The 20,272-nt window shown below is 58.7% G+C and overlaps 1 protein-coding gene across 2 annotated transcripts in view; it reads right to left on the minus strand.

Moving 5' to 3' along the window:
- ARID3C (AT-rich interaction domain 3C) overlaps positions 1-20,272 on the minus strand; it is a 120,091-nt gene that overhangs the window by 74,896 nt on the left and 24,923 nt on the right. The window lies entirely within an intron of this gene.

Raw genomic sequence — 20,272 nt, forward strand, 5'->3', positions numbered from 1 at the left:
AACCCTCCTGCTTTTCTTCCCCCTCTCCTAATTATTCTTTTTAAAAATATTGACTTTAGTTCCTTTAATTTACTGAAGCGATGGCTCTCTTCACCCCTCCCCCTCCCCATCATATCCCCCTGTGGCCCCCTTCCTTTCTCCCCCTCCCCCAATATCAGCTCCCACAGCTGACGGCAGCCGCGGGGGCAGGACACAGGTTGGCCAAACACCTGGACGGTCCCCTGCCGCCCTGGCAAGGTGACACAGGGACACACCTCAGGAGGTAGGTTACGGTTACACAGGCACATGATCGAGTACCTTGCTGAGCCGGGGCCCGGTAAGGGGGACTGGGACCTTTGCACTGGGCATTTTTACATCCCGGTCAGCACTGCCGAGGAAACGTGGACAGGACCCGAGTCCTTGGTTCAGTCCTTGCTGGTTTCTCCGGCGAGGGAAAGAGTCTCTGGGGAGTGCAGATTGCCCAGAGGAACTGTCAGTCAAACGCTGAGTAATACGATGCACAGATGGTCTCTAGTCACTGGACAGGGCAGACCCATGTAGGGGCGAGGACGGGCAGGGTGAGAGCAAGGGGAGGTGACAGCCATTGCTTGCAACATCCTGGATTTGAATCAGCATCTTCATGTTGTTATTACACGTGGCTTTCCTTCGTCTCGGGCCATAGGGGAGCTCCTGGCAGGAGGGGGCTCTGTCCTTGGGCAGACGTCAGGAATGATCAAGAGGCTGGGGCGGTGCTGGATTGGGGGGGTGACCCCAGAGCTTGGTAAGGAGAACCCCAGGGGTAGGTACCTCCCTCGCAGGGCTGGGGTGAGGACTAGCTAACAGGCCGTACTCAGAACGGGGGTCACTCTGCAGACTGGGGCAGAGTTACGCACAGCTGAATTTGGCTCCGCATATGGAGGGAGATTTGGAAATGGGAAACGCCATACAGGGGCTAGGTGGTGTTATCCCAACCAGGAGTAACACGGTGCTGCTGAGCAAGGACGCATTATTGGCTAGGTAACAGGAACAATTTCCTCAAGGCGCGAGCTCTGTTCGAGGATGAGATACGGGCCCGTGGAATGGAGCAGGAGCCCTGGCTTCTATTCTCAGCTTGGCCACTGGCCTGGGACAAGTCACTTCCCCTGTCTGGGCCTGTCTTTCCCCACCTTGCACAGACGGCGCTGTACAAACACAGACCAGTGATCGCACAGGACCAGGGGGCTGGGCGGGAGCCACAGATGGAAAGTCTGTATAAGAACTCGTTATCAGTTTAAATTGTACAAGGCTCTGGGGAAGAAACACCCTGTGGGGAAAAGTCGTGCACCGAGATGGGGACCCGGCCGTTCCGCCTCAAAGCTCTACGATCTCCGGACACGTCTCAGCACAACTCAAGCAGAAGCCCCGGAAATATGTTTGATTGCAGCTTAGTCGTACCAGCGTCCCCGCCTTACGCACTCTGAGGTTGACAATGTGGCGCAGGCTTGTCGTTGTCCCGCCCTAAGGAAGACTACTGGGGTAGGAGTCGCCCTTTGTGCTTCTTTACAATGAATGAAATTGAACTAAAAGGTGCTTGGAATGTTTCTTTACGTTTCTTCCCACCCCCCTTACAAATGTGGCCTTGCCTGTTTCAGATGGAGGTCTCTTTGGAGGACTGGGGAGCTGGAGGGGAGCTTGCTCAGATGTTGACTGATGGGGAAGATGTATTCAATCTGCCACCAAGGACGCTTTCCTCCCTGCACAAGCATTTTCCCTATCGCCTCATCCCTCTCAGGAGCTCAGGTCTCACTCCCTTGGTAGGCGGGGTGCCACAATCCCATGTCTTTCCCAGTCTTCCAGGAAAAAACAGCACAGATCAGACTTGGATTCCCTATGGAAATAACAAAGTAGGAGGGGGAAAAAAGTCCAATCATCTTTCCCCATCTGAAAAAAAACAAAAAAGGGGCATGCCTCTGGAGGCCTGGCCCTTTAAGGGGAGCCGGATCTCAGCCCAAGGTGTGAGATATCCAGTGAGGTCACGTGACCCAAGCAGGACTCTAGGGTAGATAAGGGCAAGCTTTGGGCAGAAGGCAGCTGCAGGAGAGCCTGAGACAGCAGGGCAAAGACGACTTGTATTGTTCCCTTTGCAGATCCCCTTCACAACACTGAGCAAGTATCCATGCCACATCCCTGGTTGACGGGGAGTTAGGTTGTGTAGGTGGGATTTAGACGGCCCCAACCATGGTGGCCACTGAAATAGTTGTTGTAGACCAGCCCCCAACCCTTCCCTTCTGACATCAGCAAACTGAGCTGATCAGGAGGCTCCTGAGAGCCCCCCGGGGCTCCTCTCTCCTCTAGCCAGCTACTTCTCTGCCCTCCACTTTCACCACTCTGTGATCATCTCATCCAACCTCTTGCCTACCCGGCCAATCTCCCCCAGTCATTCCCGCAGTGCACGTGAAGACGACCGAGCCCAACAGCTTGTGGTGGAGCAAGAACAGAGTTTTCCGAAAGAGGCCCCCAGTCTCGATGGAAAGACTCCAAGTGGCAGAGGAACCACACCCTGGTCCGTGGTTAATCCCTCTCACCGTTACAAATTCATGTCTTGTTTCCAATTTGAACTGTTCTGGCTTCAGTCTGCAGCCCCAGGATCTTGTTATTTCTTTGTTCTCACGTTTGAAGAGCCCCTTGTTACCAGCTCCCAGACCATGATCAAGTCACCCCTTAGCCTTCTCCTCAGTAAGCTAAACAGATTAAGCTCTTACAAGATTTCCAGACCTCAAATCATTCCTGTACCTCCTCTCTGCACCCGCTCCATTTGTTAACATCCTTTCTGTAGCATGGACAAGAGCAACACAAATGATTAAAGTCTAGAAAACATGACCTCCGAGGGAAGATTGAAACAATTGGGTTTGTTTAGTCTAGCAAAGAGAAGACTGAGTGGGGACATGCTAACAGTTTTCAAGTACATAAAAGGTTGTTACAAGGAGGAGGGAGATAAATTGTTCCCCTTAACCTCTGAGGACAGGACAAGAAGCAATGGGCTTAAATTGCAGCAAGGGCGGTTTAAGTTGGACATTCGAAAAAACTTCCTGTCGGGGTGGTTAAGCACTGGAATAAATTGCCTAGGGAGGTGGTGGAATCTCCATCACTGGGGATTTTTAAGAGCAGGTTGGACAAACCCTGTCAGGGATGGTCTAGATAATCCTTAGTCCTGCCATGAGTGCAGGGGGCTGGACTAGAGACTTCTCGAGGTCCCTTCCTGTCCTACGATTCTATGACACCAGAACTGGGTACGATATTGCAGCAGGGGTCTCACCAGCGCTGTGTGCAGGGATCACTGCATCCCTTCTAGTCCGCATTCCCGCTTACACCCTTTTCGCCACAGCATCGAGCCGGGAACTCTGTTGGTTTCCACCACGACGCCTAAGTCCTATTCCAGTTGCTGCGTTCCCAGGGAGAGTCGCCCTTCCTCTAAGTACGACCCACATTCTTTGTCCCGGGATGTATGACCTTCCACTGGCTGTATTAAAAAGGCAGATTGTTTCATTGTGCACAGCTTACTAAGCGATCCAGCTAGCTCTCGATCAGAGCCCTGTCCTCAGTATTCACCACCCAGCCACCAATCTTGGTGTCATATGCAAACTTTAACAACAATTATGTGACATTTTCTTCCAGACCATTGATCAAAATATTGACTATCGTTAAGTCAAGAACCAGCCCCTCTGGGACTCCGCTAGAAACACCCCATTCGCTGCCAGTTCCCCATCGACAGTTATGTTTGGAGGCCAGGAGCTACTTTTTAATCCACATAATAAGGGCTGCATTGATTTTGAATAGTGCTAATTTTTTCATCTTTTCACTGGGAATCCGTTAAAGATGCACCCGATTGACCTGGGGTAAGCTAATTATTTAATCTGCTCACTGGCTGCAGAAGAGGATGCTGTGCAATTTTATTCGGTAGAGCATCTTCCCGACAGACTGGAAGGTGATTTGGGCTGATGGTTGAGGCCCTGAGCTTAGATTCGGGAGTCGGGAGCTCAGTTCCTGGCTCTGGGCTCGGGCAAACCTCTTCACCACTCTGGGCCTCCACATCCTCACTGTAAGCCAGCCATGCTGACATCCCTTGGGGCAGGATAGGTTCAGCAATACTATACAGGCTCCCCGCCCCATGGGTAGAGGGGCTAGAGACAGCAAGAACGTCTAGCCCCAGTGCTTGGGGCAGCTGGATGTTATGATTACAGGGAGACCATCAGGTCTCTTGCCTTTTCCTCCACCCCTTTGTCTTGTCCATCTAAGCTCGTCAGGGCAGGGAGTCATGGGCGGCAGGTATCACAGGCCAGGGGTGGCCCGGTGTGGCCCCACCCACGCTTTGCCCTGAGGCCCCCTCCTGCTTCCCGCTCTTCCCCCGTGGCTCAGGCTGGGGCTAGGGTGGGCCAGTCTGCGGCCCAGGACTCAGGACAGCTTGGCCTGGTGCTCAAGCCACCTGGCGCTCCGGGGCTGGGGGAGTTGCGGGCGGGGGGTGGCTCAGGGGCTCTGGCGGGGGAGACGGGAGGGGCCTCGGGCAGAAGGGGCGGGGCCAGGGGCTAGCCTCCCCAGGTGGGTGGCTCACGCATGGCCCATGCAGGGACTGTCTCTCACCAGGTGTCTGTGCAGCTCCCAGCTCCTGATCTCGGCGGGGTCCTTTGGACGGTACCGTAAGACACGCAGTGATAACAACGATCACGCTTCTAAAGGGCAAGGTTTTTCTCTGCTGCTGTTACAAATCACCCCAGAGATTTCTGAGGCTGGGGGCGGGGAGGAGAATTGTCCCTCTCTCTTGGCTAGTCTGTTCCCGCTGCCTGTTGGACAGCACTTTGTGCAGCGTCAGGGTCCCCGGCTCCCCCAGGACTCAGTTTCCCCATCTGCTCGGGAGGGAAGCGAACAGGACAGCAGGATAGTAACAGCCACAGACATTGGCAGGGGGATTCGGGGGCAGGTGGAGAGGGACAGCGAGGCAGCTGGCGCTAAGGGGGCCTGTCAACTGTGGGGCACAAACACAAGTACTGCCAGGCGGGATCAGACTGGGTTCACCGCGCCCAGTGTCCTGTCTTGGGCAGTGGCCAACACCAGATGCTTCAGGGGAAGGTGTGAGAACCCTGAGGGAGCAGCTGTGGGCCAATCTGCCCCCCATGCAGGTCTCTCCCTGGTCTCCGATAGTTAGAGATCAGCTGAGGCCCTGAAGCCGAAGGTGTAACACCCCTGCCGCTGGTCCTTTGGCATGAACTCTTCTAACTCTGGTATTTCTGACAGCCCAGATATTTCAGATGTCCCAACGCCTCTTTGAATCTTCCCCAGTTCTCGGCCTCACTGGTCGGTTTTGAAAGAGGGGCAAGGAGAAGTCCCAGCCGAGATCCGGGGCGGGGCGCTGTCGAATACAGAGGGAGAGACAGTCTCGCTGAGGAGCTCCCAATCAAAATAGACAAAGTGCAGGAAGAGAAGGGGCTTGCCCAGGGTCACACAGCAGGACAGGGGATTGAACCCAGGTCTCCTGGGGCCCAGCCTGGGCCCCAACCACGGGGGTATATTATCTCTTCCCTAAGGGTTGGGGTACACGAGCCCCAGGCTCCCACCAGCTGTGAGTGGCTCTCCTGACACAAGGTGACATCCAGAAGCAAAGACTCCTATCCCGGTCCTGCCCCGGTCTAGGAAGCCGCTGGTCCAAGCACAGTGGGCTTGCAGGACTCCTGCCCTGTGCAGTGTGGGGCAGGCCCCTCCTGGCAACCAGAGAGCACAGACTGAGGGCTCCATGCAGCCGCTGGGGGGATTCGACAGGGGCTGGGTCCGGGCAGGTCACCTGGAGGTCACTGGTGCTCAGTCAGCGCTGGCTGACCGGCTGCCCCCGTCTGGCAGGTGACATGAGTTGGTGGATCTCAGCCAATTCCCACTGGGCAAGGATCCTCACCCCCAGCACCACTGGCCCCATTGGCCGAGAGGCCAAGCTCTGGCCCTGAGGGCTGGACTGAGGCCCACTGGGAGTGTGTGGCAGGCGGCTGCTGCCCAGGGATAAGCACAGGGCTTTGGTCTGCAGCGCCATCACTCCCCCGGGGCACCTGCCAGCCGGAGCCAGCGCTAAGCGCGGGCCAGGGCGGATGTATCCTGTGACCTTGCGTGCTGGCTTCGCATAAACCTGCCAAGTGTCAGAATCCAGCTCGCCTCACTGGCTGGGGAATGGCCGCCGGGCCTGATCCAGCCGTTAATAAGTTAATGGTTAAGGAGTTGCTTTTTATTAGTGCTGGCTGAATTACACGGAGCTGCTTGCAAATCCACGTGCCCCTCTCTGAAGGGCACTGCTACCCGCCTGGGTGCCAGCCTACCTTGGGTGGGCACCTGGCAGCCTGCTCTAAACAGGCCAGCGCCCGCCCCCACTGAATCTGGCGCTTCGTGGTTTTAGGGTCCCCCCGTTAGAGCTTTGCTGAGGCATCCCGCTGGCGTCAGCGAGCGGCTCCGCGGCTGGGGTGGCCGGGCAGCTTTCTGCAGCGCAATCCATTGCCTTTTGCCAAAGGCAGGAGCCAGCCTGCAGGCTATGGCTCCGTGGTACCGGAGGAGCCAGCCATCCCACCTCTGCCTCCAGGCCCCCGCGATCCGTAACATCTCCCTGGACAGGGAGCCAGACCGGGGTGATGCAGCATCCCAAGCTCCGCCCGGGGGTCCGGGACCTGCTGTAGAGGGGAGCGCGCTGTCTGGCCCCTACAGACAAGAGCCCCCACATAGCAGCTCCCCTCCCCATAGCCCTTTGCAGTTTCCCAGCCAGGGTGACCTTTCCGCTGCCCCCTCCCCATCCAAACACAACCTTTCATCCATGCTTAATATTTAACATCATTTTATAGGGCAGCAGGTTTAATAAGCGCTGATAATGCGGCTGATCCGGCAGGTCATTAAACCCCAGCCCCAGACTGTCCCACTCGGGCTGCGTTTCAAACATTAACCCGGCTTTGGGAAAGGTGAGGGACTGTTTGCTGTGCCCCTTGGCCTTGGGCCCACGGCGTTGGCCCTGTGCCCCGTGCCCTTCCCCCACTCACCCCCTACGCTGCTCTCAGCCTTCCACTTGGCGTCTAGCTCAGGCTGCCTGGAGCTGAGGCTAGTAAATCCGCCAGCCTTCTGCTTGTTATTTCCCATACTGGCTTTTCCATGCCTCTCCCTCAACCCTCCTCATTGAGGAATTTACCCTCTCCACCGCCCTGTGAGGCCGGGCAGGATCCACACCCGCATCTTCCAGACAGGGAAACTGAGGCACGGACTGATTCAATGACTTGCCCAAGGTCAGACAAGCAGCCTGTGGCAGAGGAAGGAACGGAATCTGGTGTCCTGTGTCCCAGGGTAGTGCCTCAGCCACAAGGCCGCCCTTCCCCCAACACCTACACTGGGGGGGGGTTCTTCCACCATCCCCCACTCCTCTCATTCTCCACTCTTCCCTCCTTCATCAGCATTCAGCCCCTCTTCCCCCTTCAAAAGTCCCCCCCCACCCCGGCACTGCTCCCTCCCCCCTCACTCCTTCCTTCTCCCTTCCGCAAACCATCAGCAGCTCCCTGCCGAAGTATCTGCAGGGCCACGCACCGCTTTGCCCTCGCAGCCCCTCTCCCCGGGAGCCAGGGCATTTCTGCCTTGGCTGGGGAAGGTGCTGGGGGTAGGATGGAAAGAGGAATCCCAGAGAGGCTGCTGCAAGGCTCAGAACTGGGCTGGCTCGCCTCCAGACCCAGGCATGAGTTTAGTCCCGGTCCCCGTGTATCACTCTGCTGCTGATCTGACACCCTGTCCACTGGAAGACACAGACTTCCCCGCAGCCGGCATCCTCTGACCTCTCCACCCCAGCCCAGCAGGCGCTGACCCAAATCCTCTCTCATCTGCCCCTAGAAGCCCAATTTTCCCTCCCATGTCATCAGCTTAAGTCCCGGCAGCCGCTAATGTGCTTTGGACGAGTGACAGAAATTCCCAGCAGACTTTTACTAACGGCGTTTGTCTGTCAGCCAGGAACCTCCGCCCGCCGCCCCTCCCCACTACGAGCAATCCCCATCCCCAAGCAAAGCTGTCAGCATCATCGCTAGTGTTTCTCTAGCCCCCTGCAGCACAAAGCACTCAGCAGACTCCCTTCGCCTAGCTCTGGGGTGGAACGTGGCAGTGGTTTAATGGGGACACTGTGAACTATTCCCGTCACCCCATCTCGTGACAGGATACAGTAGAATTCGAGGGGGTTCAGAGACAGATGCTGAGAATGATTCATAGATTGCAAGGCCAGAAGGGATGATTTAGTTGGGGTTGGTCCTGCTTTGAGCAGGGGGTTGGACGAGATGACCTCCTGAGGTCCCTTCCAACCCTGATATTCTATGATTCTGTGATTGTGACCATCTAGTCTGACCTCCTGGTAACACACAGGCCAGAGACCTGCCCCCAATAATTCCTGGAGCAGAGCTTTCAGAAAAACATCCAATATTGATTTAAAAATTGCCAGGGATGGAGAACCCACCTCGACCCTTGATAGATTGTACCACTGGTTAATTACTCCCATGGTTAAAAATTTACATCTTATTTCCAGTCTGAATTTGTCTAGCTTCAACGTCCAGCCATTGGATCGTGTTAGACCTTCCTCTGCTGGACTGAAGAACCCTTTATTGTTCCCCAAGTAGGTGCTTATCAACTGGGATCAAGTCACCCCTTAGCCTTCTCTTTGTTCAGCTAAATAGACTGAGCCCCTGGAGTCTCTCACTCTAAGGCAGGTTTTCGAATCCTTTCCTCATTCTCACGGCTCCTCCCTGAACCCGCTACAATTTATCAACACACTTCGGGAATGGTGGGCCCCAGAGCTGGTATTCCACAGGATCCCAGCAGCGGCCGCACCAGTGCCAAACACAGAGGTAAAACAACCTCTCTGCTCCTCCTTGAGATTTGCCCGTTTAGGCGTCCAAGGATCACAGTAACCCCTTTGGCCACAGCGTCACACTGGGAGCGCACGTTCAGCTGGTTATCCACCCCGACCCCCAGAGTCCCGGCTTCCCAGGACAGAGTCCCCCATTCTGTATCCTTGGTTCCTAGATGGGTGCATTTCCAATTTTTGCTGTATTAAAATACATACTGGTTGCTTGCACCCAGTTTACCCAGTGATCCAGATATTTCTGAATCAATGACCTGCCCTCTTCAATATTTACCCCTCCCTCAATTTTCGTGTCACGTGATTAAAGGCATAGGAATGCTTCTGAAGAGGGACTGGAAAGACTGGGATCTGTTACTTTAGAGAGGAGGTGAGAAAGAGGGGGCAGGACAGAAGGATAGAAAGTAGCGAATGGGCAACAAAAGGAGAAGGGGTGCTGCTCTTCACGCAGCCTCAGAGCGCAGGGACCAGGGGATGCTCAGTGGAAAGGAAGTATAAGCTGGGAATGAAGCAAATTTAAAACAGATGGAAGGAATTATTTTTTCCACACAAGGCACAAATAGCCAGAGGAACTCACTACCACAAGATATTGCTGAGGCCGAGAGCTGAGCAGGATCCAGAAAAGGATACGAATAACAAGACTATCCAGAGTCAAAATCATAAGGATGAAAAATAACTCAGAGCTTTGGAAATGACCTGACCTCCTTCTGCTTCAGGGAATGACCCTCTTCTGAAGGGGGACAGACAGAAACTTCCCGATGGATGAGTTATTCTTTGCTGTGGGGGGGAAGGGGGTATCTTGTCCCTTCCTCCGAACGAGCTGGTGCTGGCCACCAGAGGCAGGATGAGCCCCTGGGCTGATGGGGCCTGGCAATTCCTAAATTCCTGTCACAGGATGCTCCCGAATCTGGCCAACACAGAGGTCAGGTCTGTTGTGGTTCCCAGAAGGCAGCTGTCCTAGCCCCGTTCTAAACCTCCTACCCCTTTCTTTCCATCTCCCTTCTCTCCAAGCTAAGGCACACAGGCCATGAAAGTGACGAGAAACCAACGTGAAACCAGCGCACCAGAGGAAATGCAAACGCTTGGGGAGGGCATGGATGGTGGCGGTAAGTTGGAAGGGTTTGAAATCCTCTCCCTTTTCCATAAATCCAGAGACAGCCGCCAGGGGAGGAGACGCTGAATTCAAACCATATGGCCCAGGTTCTGCCCTCGGTTACACAGGTGTAAATCCAGAGGAGCCAGTAGGGGTAGGGCCCTGAAATCAACGAGAGCCATTCCGCTGACCCCGGTGGCACAGGGATCAGGCCCTTGGCTGGTGACTGGGGGCAGGACCGGGGCCCTGGCCCGGCAGTGTCCCCTCCCCAGAACGTGCAGGGCTCGCTGCCCAGGCCTCTCCTAGTACAGCCCCTGGGTCTCCCCATCCCCCACCCCAGGCTCTGTCCCTGCATCCGAGGAAGGACCCCTGGCAAGGGCTGCTCAGTGGGGGGTCCCGCGCAGCCCTCCCCTCCTCCCCGCAGCCCCTTCCCTCTCAGCCCCGCTCCGCCACCCCCACCCCCAGCCTCCTGCTATTAGTTCATGGCTGAAGACGACAGGAAGTCAATGAGGGGATTTGTTCAGGTTAACCTCTTTGACCCGCTGGCTCCTCCAAGCTTGACAGGCCTGTTCTGTGCTGCTTCCCCATCCCCCCGCCCCTCCCGCCTGCTCCCTCTCCCCTAAGCCCTGGCCCTCCAAGGAGGGAGGGGAAGGAATCCCCCAGGCAACCCCCCAGGCTCGGGGAAAGGGCTGGTCTGAGGAGGGACCCTGCGGGTCGCCCCCCACGTGCAGGTCCCCCGCCACGAGCCAAGGCCTGGACAGGGGCTCTGGTTAGCCGCGGACCCACCCCTGGGAGGACAGCTCTGGTAGCGATCCAGCATTTACACAGCCTTGTCCATGGCCAGGGGCTTGGCATGCACAGGGAGCACTGCCGTGATGCATCCACCTCTGGGGTGGGGCGCGGCGGCTGTTGAGCAGCTGCATGGTGCTGTAGCCATTTGGGACAGGAAGTGCAGAGTCTCTTGCCGTCCTCTTGGCATTACAGGGGGAAACGGGATTTGCTTCTTTGCTGCCTGGCGAGGGACGAAAAGGAGCCTTTTCAGCAGCTCAGAGCTCCTTAATCCTCCCGGGATCACCAGCAATTTGGGTGCGGAAGGGGCCAGCCCTTTAGATAAACAGGAAAACACACACGAAAGCCAGGCTCAAACAAAACAAGGGAAGGAAGGGGGCACCGCTCCTCCCGCAGCATCACCCACCTGGGTTCAGCAACATTCCTGACCCGCAGACAGGGCTGGGAACGGCACCTGTGGGATGGGCTCATCCCCCTGGGGCTGGCTGGCCGAGGGGCTGGGGGAAATGCCGAGATCCGAAAGTGCCCATAACAATAACTGCCCAATGCCCTCATAGCTCTGCGAGCTGGCTTTATGCCACCAAAAGACAAATGCACACAGTTCCTTCCTCTAGTTAATCTCCCCATCTTGGGAGTCCGGGAGCCGGGGCTGCTTGGATAAGCACAGATGTTATTAGCATTTCTTAACAAGGAGGGAATTTCTGCCTTTGCGAGCGGCAGGGTAACAAGCTTGGGTAAAGTCAGGCAAAGCGCAAGCAGGGCCCAGCAGGCCCCTCCACCCCGCACAGCTCCCAGGGTCCCTGCTATTCACGCCTCGTGCATCTCCCAGGCAGAGACAGTGAATCGAATTGTACCAGGGGATGACGAGGCTAAGCTGAGTCCAACAAGCTCGATGCACTTGTGTCCTATGACCCCAAGGATTCAGGGGCTGCAAAAAAGTGGCATTTTCCTCCTTTGCGGGAGGGCAGAGAGGCCAAAGCAGTGTGTGCAAGGCAACTGGAATGGAACCCGTTAGCTGTCGCTAGCCGTCTCCTTCCACCAGCACCCCACGGCACACAGCAATCCACCATGGCACCCAAGGACACTGTGCCCAAAAGAAACCGCAGGGGGAAGTTAGAGAGACACAAGGCCACTCTCTGAGTCACAAAGCCTCTTTCACTTCTCCTCCAAGAACCACTGCCTTTCCAGCCCCACAATGAGGAAGAGAGATCACCCCCTACTGAGTCGTGACCCTGCTCCTGGCACCTTAGGGGTTCTCCCAGGGCGGGAGTTGATCCACCTCTCCAAGCGGCGATGACCCCTCGGGCAACGTAGCTGGGTCGGCTTTTGAGTGTAGACCTGGCCCAAGTCACCCACACTGCTCGCTGCTGCACAGCCTAATTCCCCAGTATCGCTACCCACCCCAATGCAGGTTGTCTTTGGATGTCTCCTGTCTAAGCCCTGACCTAACCCAGCCCTGCTTAGCTTGTGAGAGCTGAAAGGGTCCCAACCCTGGGCAGCAGCGTCACTGAACTGGTGACCGCCACTCGCTCCCTGATGATTTGGATTTAGTTTGTGAATCAGTAAATGCGCTGTCCTGAAAACGTGTCCAAGCCAAGTCTGTAAATCAGTTTAAATAAAACGTGTTAAAACCGAAGGCAATTCCAGCACGCTCGTCCATGTCAATAGAGACCTGACAACAGCTGTGCTTGGCCCAGTGTCAACAGCCTGGAAAGCCAGGATCTGCACTGCTGGCTCACTCCCACCACGTGCCCTGGACCCTGGGCTTGGAAAACACGGACAGATCCAACCCCCGTCCCTGCAGACCAGCGGCGCTGCGTTACCCGCTCACGTGTTGCTGTGATTAATTATTGGTGTTCAAGGGACACCAAGAGTCCCCAGCTGAGATCAAGGCCCGATTGGGCTGGGTGCTGCATGGACATAGTGCCAGACCATCCCTGCCTCCAACACAACTTGCTCAAGGTCACAGGGAGAGCTGAGAGCTGGGAGCAGAACCCAGCCCGGGCCCTGGCCTCTCACCCTCTGCTGTGTGCCATGGCAGGCCGGGGCTGCTTAGCACTGGGCGGCAGCCTGTTTGCTGCCCTGTCGCGGAGCACGGCTGGAGGGCTCCCTGGGAGGGCAGCTGCTGGGCTGAGAGGGGCTAACCCTCGGTGGAGGAGGCTGCCTGGTTGAAGTCTCCTCTTGGTTGCCAGGGGCTCAGCGCAGCCCTGACTGTGGCCCCGGCATTCAGCCAGGGCGGGGGGGGGTACCAGGGGCGGGAAGGGCACCCGGCACTGAACACGTGCCACTGACAGCCCAGGCCATCGTGCCTTCCATACGCCAGACGAACAAGCCGCCGCATTTCCTGCCTGATCCAGGGCCTGACACTTGTGTGTCACTCAATGGGGGGAGGGACGGGGTGGGGGACTTTTGACCTCTTCATGACGGCTATGGCCAGGCTGCCCTGCTGAGCTGTGGGGCAGGAGGGCCGGGCATTGAAGGACGCCGCCTGGACCGCTGCTGTGGGTGTCAGATCAGGTGCGTGGAGCAAGCGTGGGAGCTGGGCTGCATAGTGTCACCCGCAAGGGTGCGGGGAGGGGCCATGGTTCCTGGCACATCGGCCTCCAGTGGCTCTTGCCAAAGGTCAGCCCTGCCTGAGTCACAGCATACACGTATGTGCCCTCACACCTGCGGGCGTGCCCACACATCTGTGCGTGAGTGCGCGCCTGTTTGTGCATGTCCCTCGGGGCGGTCGCCTGCTCGTGTGCCCTTGCGTGTTTGTGTGCATGCCTGCTTGTGCGCGCCCAGCTGTGTGTTTGTTTCCTGCTTGGGTTTGTGCGCGGCTGGGTGTGCGTCTGTGTGTGCCGCGGGGTGCACCGCCGTGTGTGTGCGCGTTGCCCTGTGAGTTGTGCACCATTAGCAGTTACCGCCTCACTTTACAAAAGACTACAGAATGAAAGGCCTGGAGGGGCTGGGGCACAGTCCCCCACCTCGTCCCCCCGGTGACCCAAGTGCACACATCTGGCATTGCTGATGTGAATCTAACCCCCGCACACAAACCCTGTTTCTCTGGGAGCGGGGTCCAGACAGCCCTGCCCCTCCCCCTCCCGCACCAGCCCCCTCTCTCCAGCTCATCAGCTGAATCCTAAAGTGCAGGGCCGGGGAAGGGTTAGCACCAGCCGCTCCTCCCTTCCGTTACCAGCCCCGGGTCGTAAAGCGTCCGGCCCGAATCAGCCCCAATGAATCAATGTCAATTTGGAGGGCGACCATCCCTTATTAAAATGAAAGCCAGCCCGAGCGTTCGGCAGCTGGGGCAGGAAATGGGAGTGCACGGCGGGTAATTGCCTGGGGACATAAATTATAACCGAGAGAGGGGCTGTGTGTGGGATGGAGAGAGCCGCGCACACAGAGGAGCCGGGGGCTCCCGGGCCCACGGAAATGCACCAGCTCACGCTGAACTTGAACTCGCCCCAGGCTACTGGCCAGGCTGCAGGGCTCCCGGCTCCAAAGAGCCCAGGACCGGCGGGCCCCACTGATCTCCTGGCATCCCCACTCTGCCTGCCTCCCTGGGCCCAGCTGTGCAATGGGGACACTCCTGGCGGCCTCCGGGAGGCGCTGGGAGGATTAACTCATTCCTGTCCGAAGCGTGCAGGGCCAGCGAGCTCCCCGTTGAGAACGGCGGGTGATAAATTGCCTTGAGCCGGCTCCTTTGACTGCCACACTTACCCTCTGCGCACTGCCCCGTCTCCCGGGGGACTTACCCCTGTGCTCTGCAGAGCGCAGCAGCTCCAGACAGCTGCCGCGGAGTTTGCAAGGAAGAAGCCGCCTTCTCTCCCTTCCCAGAACCACCCGGGCCCGGGGCACTAGCCGTCCTGGCCCAGTGACTGGATCACAGCCAGACACACCACGGGCTGCCGTGGCTGGACTCCATTATCCCTTCCTCAGCTTCCCAACGGGGACCCGGCGTTGGCTTCGTCCTCGGCGGTCCTGCAGCGCGGCCGTGATTTTCTGAATCTCACCAGCAGCCACAGTGCCGGGTGCTGTCCACACCCAGAGACTGGTACGGTCCTGGCTCAACAAACTCACAGTCCAAGACGCCGCGCAACAGAAGAGGGGCTGGGGAGAGGCTGCTTGACCCCCCAAAGCCAGACGCTTTATAGGGAGACCGTGAACCTAGTGTTTTTAAGTAGCTGCAGGCAGCGTAGTCCAGTGGGTAGGGCAGATGGGCTGGGACTCAGGAGAGCTGGGTGTTCCGGTCGAAAACTGGACACCTGGTAACCCTAAGTACCCGGCACAAGAGGGCCCTGACCTCAGCTGAGGTCTTATAATACAACGAATCAATGATTGTGTGAGTCGCCGTCCCTCAGCCTCCCCGTTAGCAGCCGCATCTCTCACGCCCCTCGGAGCCAGGGGCAGTGGGCTCGTGAGAACGGAGTGACACGAGCAGGATAAATAAATCAGCTCTCCGAAGCACGGCTACACAGGCCGCCTGGACACGCGGCACGGGGCGGTGGGAGAAGGGTCAGATCCCGGCAGTTTGGGCGGGGCTCGTCTCTCACTTACGGCTCCAGTTCTGCCGTGCCGAGCCCCTGTCCCCGGCAGCGGGAGAGTCCCTTGTTTGTAGGCGGTTAGGTGGCTGAGGCCCCGAACAGTGACTTGAAAGAGGAAGGTGATAAACTGCCTTGATCCGACACCTTCAGCCACGCCACTTACCCGCTGCTGACTGCCGGGCCTGCTCCCGCGGGCCCTGCCCCAACGAAAGCGGGCAGGCCTAGCGATCCAGACGATCGGTATTCGGTGTGGCATGGTAGCACCGAGAAGCCCCAGCAGAGATCAGGGCCCCCCTGTGCCAGGCGCTGTACAGACACCTAGTGGGAAATGGTCCCTGCCCGTGGACGAGGCAGACAGGGCAGCAGCAAGGAAGGATTATCTCCCCTTCGACAGGCTGGGATTGGTGCAGGGACTTGCCTGAGGTCACCCAGGCAGTCTGTAGCAGAGCAGGACATTGAAGCCAGCTCTCTGGGGTCCCACCTCCCCCCTGTCCTTCCCTGCTTTGACCCCCACTCCCAGCCCGCCTCCCAGCACTGCCCAGCATTCTCCTCTTCTGCTGCCTGCCATGGTAACCGCCCGGCTAACCCGCCGGGGAGCCCGGCTCAGTGCACACGCAGCCAGAGGGACGCCAACGGGGAGGGACAGGGAGCCGGGAAGCCGGTCGTCACCCCCGGGAGCAGTGGGCAGGCGAACGGCACCGAGCCTTGGGCACAGCCTCGCCAGGCCACAAGCCGTGATTCATGGCCTGGGCAAATGGCAGCGCCCTGTTCACAGGGGCTGGGACCCTCGGGGGTCAGCTGGTTCCCACCACCGAGGGTGCACGCCACACCAAGCAGCTGCAATGCCAGCGCCCCCCGGGCTGCCTCTCCCGGTGTGCCCAGCCCAGCCCCGCTGGCCCCACATTGGCAGGGGGTGGGGGCGGGAGAACCAGCCGCTGGGATGCAGCCAAGGTTTGGAGCTTCCTTCAGGCCTGCCATGGGGCCAGATGGAAACCTGCTACCTCCTGTCCCATTCCCTCATTGACCTCGCGCTCCAGAACCACAGCGGCCATCCCTCCTCTTGCTCTGCAGCCCTGAAAGGATCTATCCTGTTTCCCTGCTGGGGTCCGTCCCGTCTCCCCTGTCATCCCTGGGGCCCCGCTGGGGTCCGTCATAGAATCATAGAATACCAGGGTTGGAAGGGACCTCAGGAGGTCATCTAGTCCAACCCCCTGCTCAAAGCAGGACCAATCCCCAATTTTTGCTCCACATCCCTAAATGGCCCCCTCAAGGATTGAACTCACAATCCTGGGTTTAGCAGGCCAATGCTCAAACCACTGAGCTATCCCTCCCCCTCCCTTGTCCCTGGGGGCCTGCTGGGGTCCCGCTGGGGTCCGTCCTGTCTCCTCTGTCATCCCTGGGGCCTCGGGTGACCAGACAGCAAGTGTGAAAAATCAGTACAGAGGGTAGGGGGTAATAGGAGCCTATATCAGAAAAAGACCCAAAAATCGGGACTGTCCCTATAAAATCGGGACATCTGGTCACCCTATTGAGGCCCCACCGGGTTCCGTCCTGTCTCCGTCATTCTCATGTCCCCGCTGGGGTCCGTCCCGTATCCCCTGTTGCCTCAGGGGCCCTGCTGGCGTCCGTCCCATCTCCCACACCGTCCCTGGGGCCCCGCTGGGGTCTGCCCCATCTTCTCTGTCATCCCTGGGGCCTCGCTGGGGTCCATCCTGTCTCCCCTGTGGTCCCTGGGGCCCCGCCGGGGTCTGCCTTGTCTCCCCCCCAACCCATGGTCCCTGGGGCCCCGCTGGGGTCCGTCCTGTCTCCCTGACTGTCCCAAGGGTAGGGGGGTGGGAATCCTTTGAGGAAAAGGATGAAGCTGACAGCTTCTTTCTGGGGCGGGGAGGGACCTGGCCCACACTGCAAGGCAAGCCTGTGCCCATCCTCCGGCAGGTGCCGTGGGCTCTCCCCGCTCCCAGGAAGGGCCGGGCAGCCGAGCAGAAAGGTGGAGCTGTGTGTTCTCAAGCCAGCGGGATCCCCGTTAGCCCAGTCACAGGCTGACGCCCCCGAGGGCCGGGGCACTTCCCTTGCTCGGGGTGGAAGAGCCCAAGCCAAGCAACAGGAGCGTCCCGCCCGGGGCCAGGCTGAGCCAGGAGAGTCCCCGCACTGTCCCCAGGCTGCTAGCCCTCCGCTGCCCCCTCCCCAGCACGGACTGGCCCAGGGACAGCCCCTGAGCGCCTCGCTTTGTGGAAGCGGCCATGACACTGTCTCCTTCCCCCATCACTCCAGGGACGCCCTTCCCCTGCCCGGCTCCCTGCGCTCAGCCCTGGGTCCATGCCAGGATCCCTGCCCGGTTCAGCACGCAGGGGAGCTGTCTGGGGTGCTGCTAGAACCGGGGGTCAGTGCACAGAACCGCCCCCCCGACACCCCAGATCTTTGCTTCCTTAGGTTGGATCGTGTAGTCAATTTGCAGCCTCTTTCATTGCCTTCTGGGTGCCAAGTGCCCTCTGGGCGCATGCCCGTCGCTCATAGTCACGCGCCCACCACACAGCCCTGAATGCCAACCTCTAGCCCCCCGCAGGCAAGACCCCCCCATCTCTGCCCACTTCGTCCCAATCCATGTCTGATACGGGCCACAAGTCACCGCTGTGCCGAGCTGTCTCTGTCACGAGCCGGGCTGGAACCCCGGTCCTGAATCCCCCCCGCCGAACATTGGGCTGGCTTGGAACCAGATGACCCCCCTGCCCCTCCCCGTCTATATGAACGGGGCCCGCACCCTCTCCCCTGCCCTTTCTATCGGCCATCAGACCGACGAGGATTCTGCTATCAAAGGCAACTGCCGTAACCAAACGGGTCTGAGGTGTGAACCCATCTCCCTCCTGTGCGGCAAGGCGGTTTGATCTCCGTGCAGGGGCCAGGAGAGGCCCCTCCCAAAGCCATGTCCCAGGCCCTCGCAGCTGGGGAATCCATGCACCGGCCATCAGCTGGCCCCTCCATCTGCTCCGGGATCCATGTGTTTGACCCCCTGCCTAGCACATCCGGCAGAATCCCTCAGCGCCCCAGGGGTGGCACTGTCCCAGGTGGAGACTGACCTAGCTGGACGGGGCCCACAGAACGGAGCATTTCTCCCTGGGAAGAGACGGAAATTGCCCGGATCCGGGTCAAAGCACCTGTGCCGATTTCTCGGCTTGAGTTCCAGCCGGTATTGCTCACCCCGGAGGCTGCAGAACTGGAGGGCGCGGCCTCTCCCTTCCAGTCCTGCCCCTGGGGGTTAGTGGAGGCAGAGACCCCGAGCTGCTGCCCGGATGGACCCGCCTACTGGCTTCTTTTAAAGAAGCCATCGTTAGACTCTTGCCCTGTAGGGACGATCTCCCCAGGCGCTGCACTTCCTCTGATCTTCCTCTCGCAGCTGGGATGATACATTAGGGGTCTCCATGAGTCCAGCCAGTGCAGTCTGCGGCTCGGGGGCACCGACAGAGACAGCATGCCCGGTGGCGGCTGGTGAGCTCCTCCTGGGCATGGACGGAGATCAGCCGCAGAGTCAGAGAGGCTCAACCCACCAGGTCAGGAGATCATCTCGTCTGGCCTCCTGGATGGGCTAGAGAGCCCGTCCAGGGATTCCTGCTTCCAGCCCAGTGGCTTGCGGCCTCGCTGGAGCGGACGTTTTAGGAAGACACACGCCGTCTGGATGTCAAGACGCCACGCGACAGGTCCCCAGGTGAGTCGTTCCAGGGGCGAATCAGCCTCACTGTTAGTTCGAGGTGCGCTAGCTTCAGCTTCTCAGGCCCATCCCCCGGGCCGGTGACCGTGCGGAGCCGTGGCTGGGGCGCCCGGGGGGAGCAGTCGTTCCCGGTGCGCCCCAGGGCCTAGTTCTGTTTCCCAAACTAGACGTCCCACTGGGTCCCGTCTCTGGCGACATCAGACACCTTGGCCCTCACTCATGGCCGGAGAGTCAGAGACCCCAGATCCTTTGGCTGCTTCTTCTCCCCATTCAGAGCAGGCCTGGCTTCAGGGCCTGGGGTTAGAGGCTGGGTCAGGGAGAGGGTGCGAGTCCCGACCGGGGTCCCAAGTGTCCTGCAATCCCCTCGTGAGATTTCTGCCCTACCTACAGCTTCAACACCAAACAGACTCCTTCCCCTTGCGGCTCCCCGGTCAAACCCACCAGGGCAGCCCCCCAGGTGTGTGGCGCTAGTTATTAGTCCTAATGCTGTTCATTCATTTCTATACCCCATCCATCCAAGTCGCTCACCGCAGACACGCAGCCCCCTTTCACGGGTGGGCAAACTGCAACAGAGAGATTAAAGAACATGCCAAAGGCCACCATGGTCAGAACCAGGAGCCTTTACTATCAGGTCTCCCCCTCCCGCTAACCCCCACTCCCCTCTGAAAGGCAGCAAGAGAACCCAGGAGTCCCGACATAACAGCCCCATGTCTGATCTCCAGGCTACTCCCCCTCCCAGAGCCAGGAACAGAACCCAGAAATCCTGACTCCCAGCCCCTTCTCTGGCCTCTAGAGACCACATTCCCCTCCTAGAGCCAGAGCCCAGGAACCCTGACTCCCAGCCCCCTGTTCTGACCACTAGGCTCCACTCCCCACACAGCGAGTATCTCACATTCTGGGAAGAATGGCAGCACCTCTCCGAAGAGATGGGAGGGAACATCTGTTTCTGGTTTAATCTCTGTCAGAGAGGGAGAGGGGCCGAGAGAAATGAACTAATCCTGGGGTTTGATCTGCCCTGACGAAGCCGCTGAGCATGAGAGAGCAGATGGGCTGATCCGGCACCCTGCCCTGATCCCGGCACCACCTGTCATCCGCGAGGCCGCCAGTTGGGGCCTCGCATTCAGCCCCCCACTGCGAATGCCGTGAGCCCGGCACTGATTCAGGACAGAGCCAGACGGCGCCTCACGTCCCAGCGAGAGAGTGACAGCACCCTGCCTCTGGCCCGTCAGCCTGGTGGGGGCACGAGGGTGATGCGGAGGCAGCTGTCCAGACCATGGAGTTTGGCCTAGCGGCTAAAG

This window comes from Chelonia mydas, chromosome 5 (assembly GCF_015237465.2).
Source record: "Chelonia mydas isolate rCheMyd1 chromosome 5, rCheMyd1.pri.v2, whole genome shotgun sequence".
Taxonomy (NCBI): Eukaryota; Metazoa; Chordata; order Testudines; family Cheloniidae; genus Chelonia; species Chelonia mydas.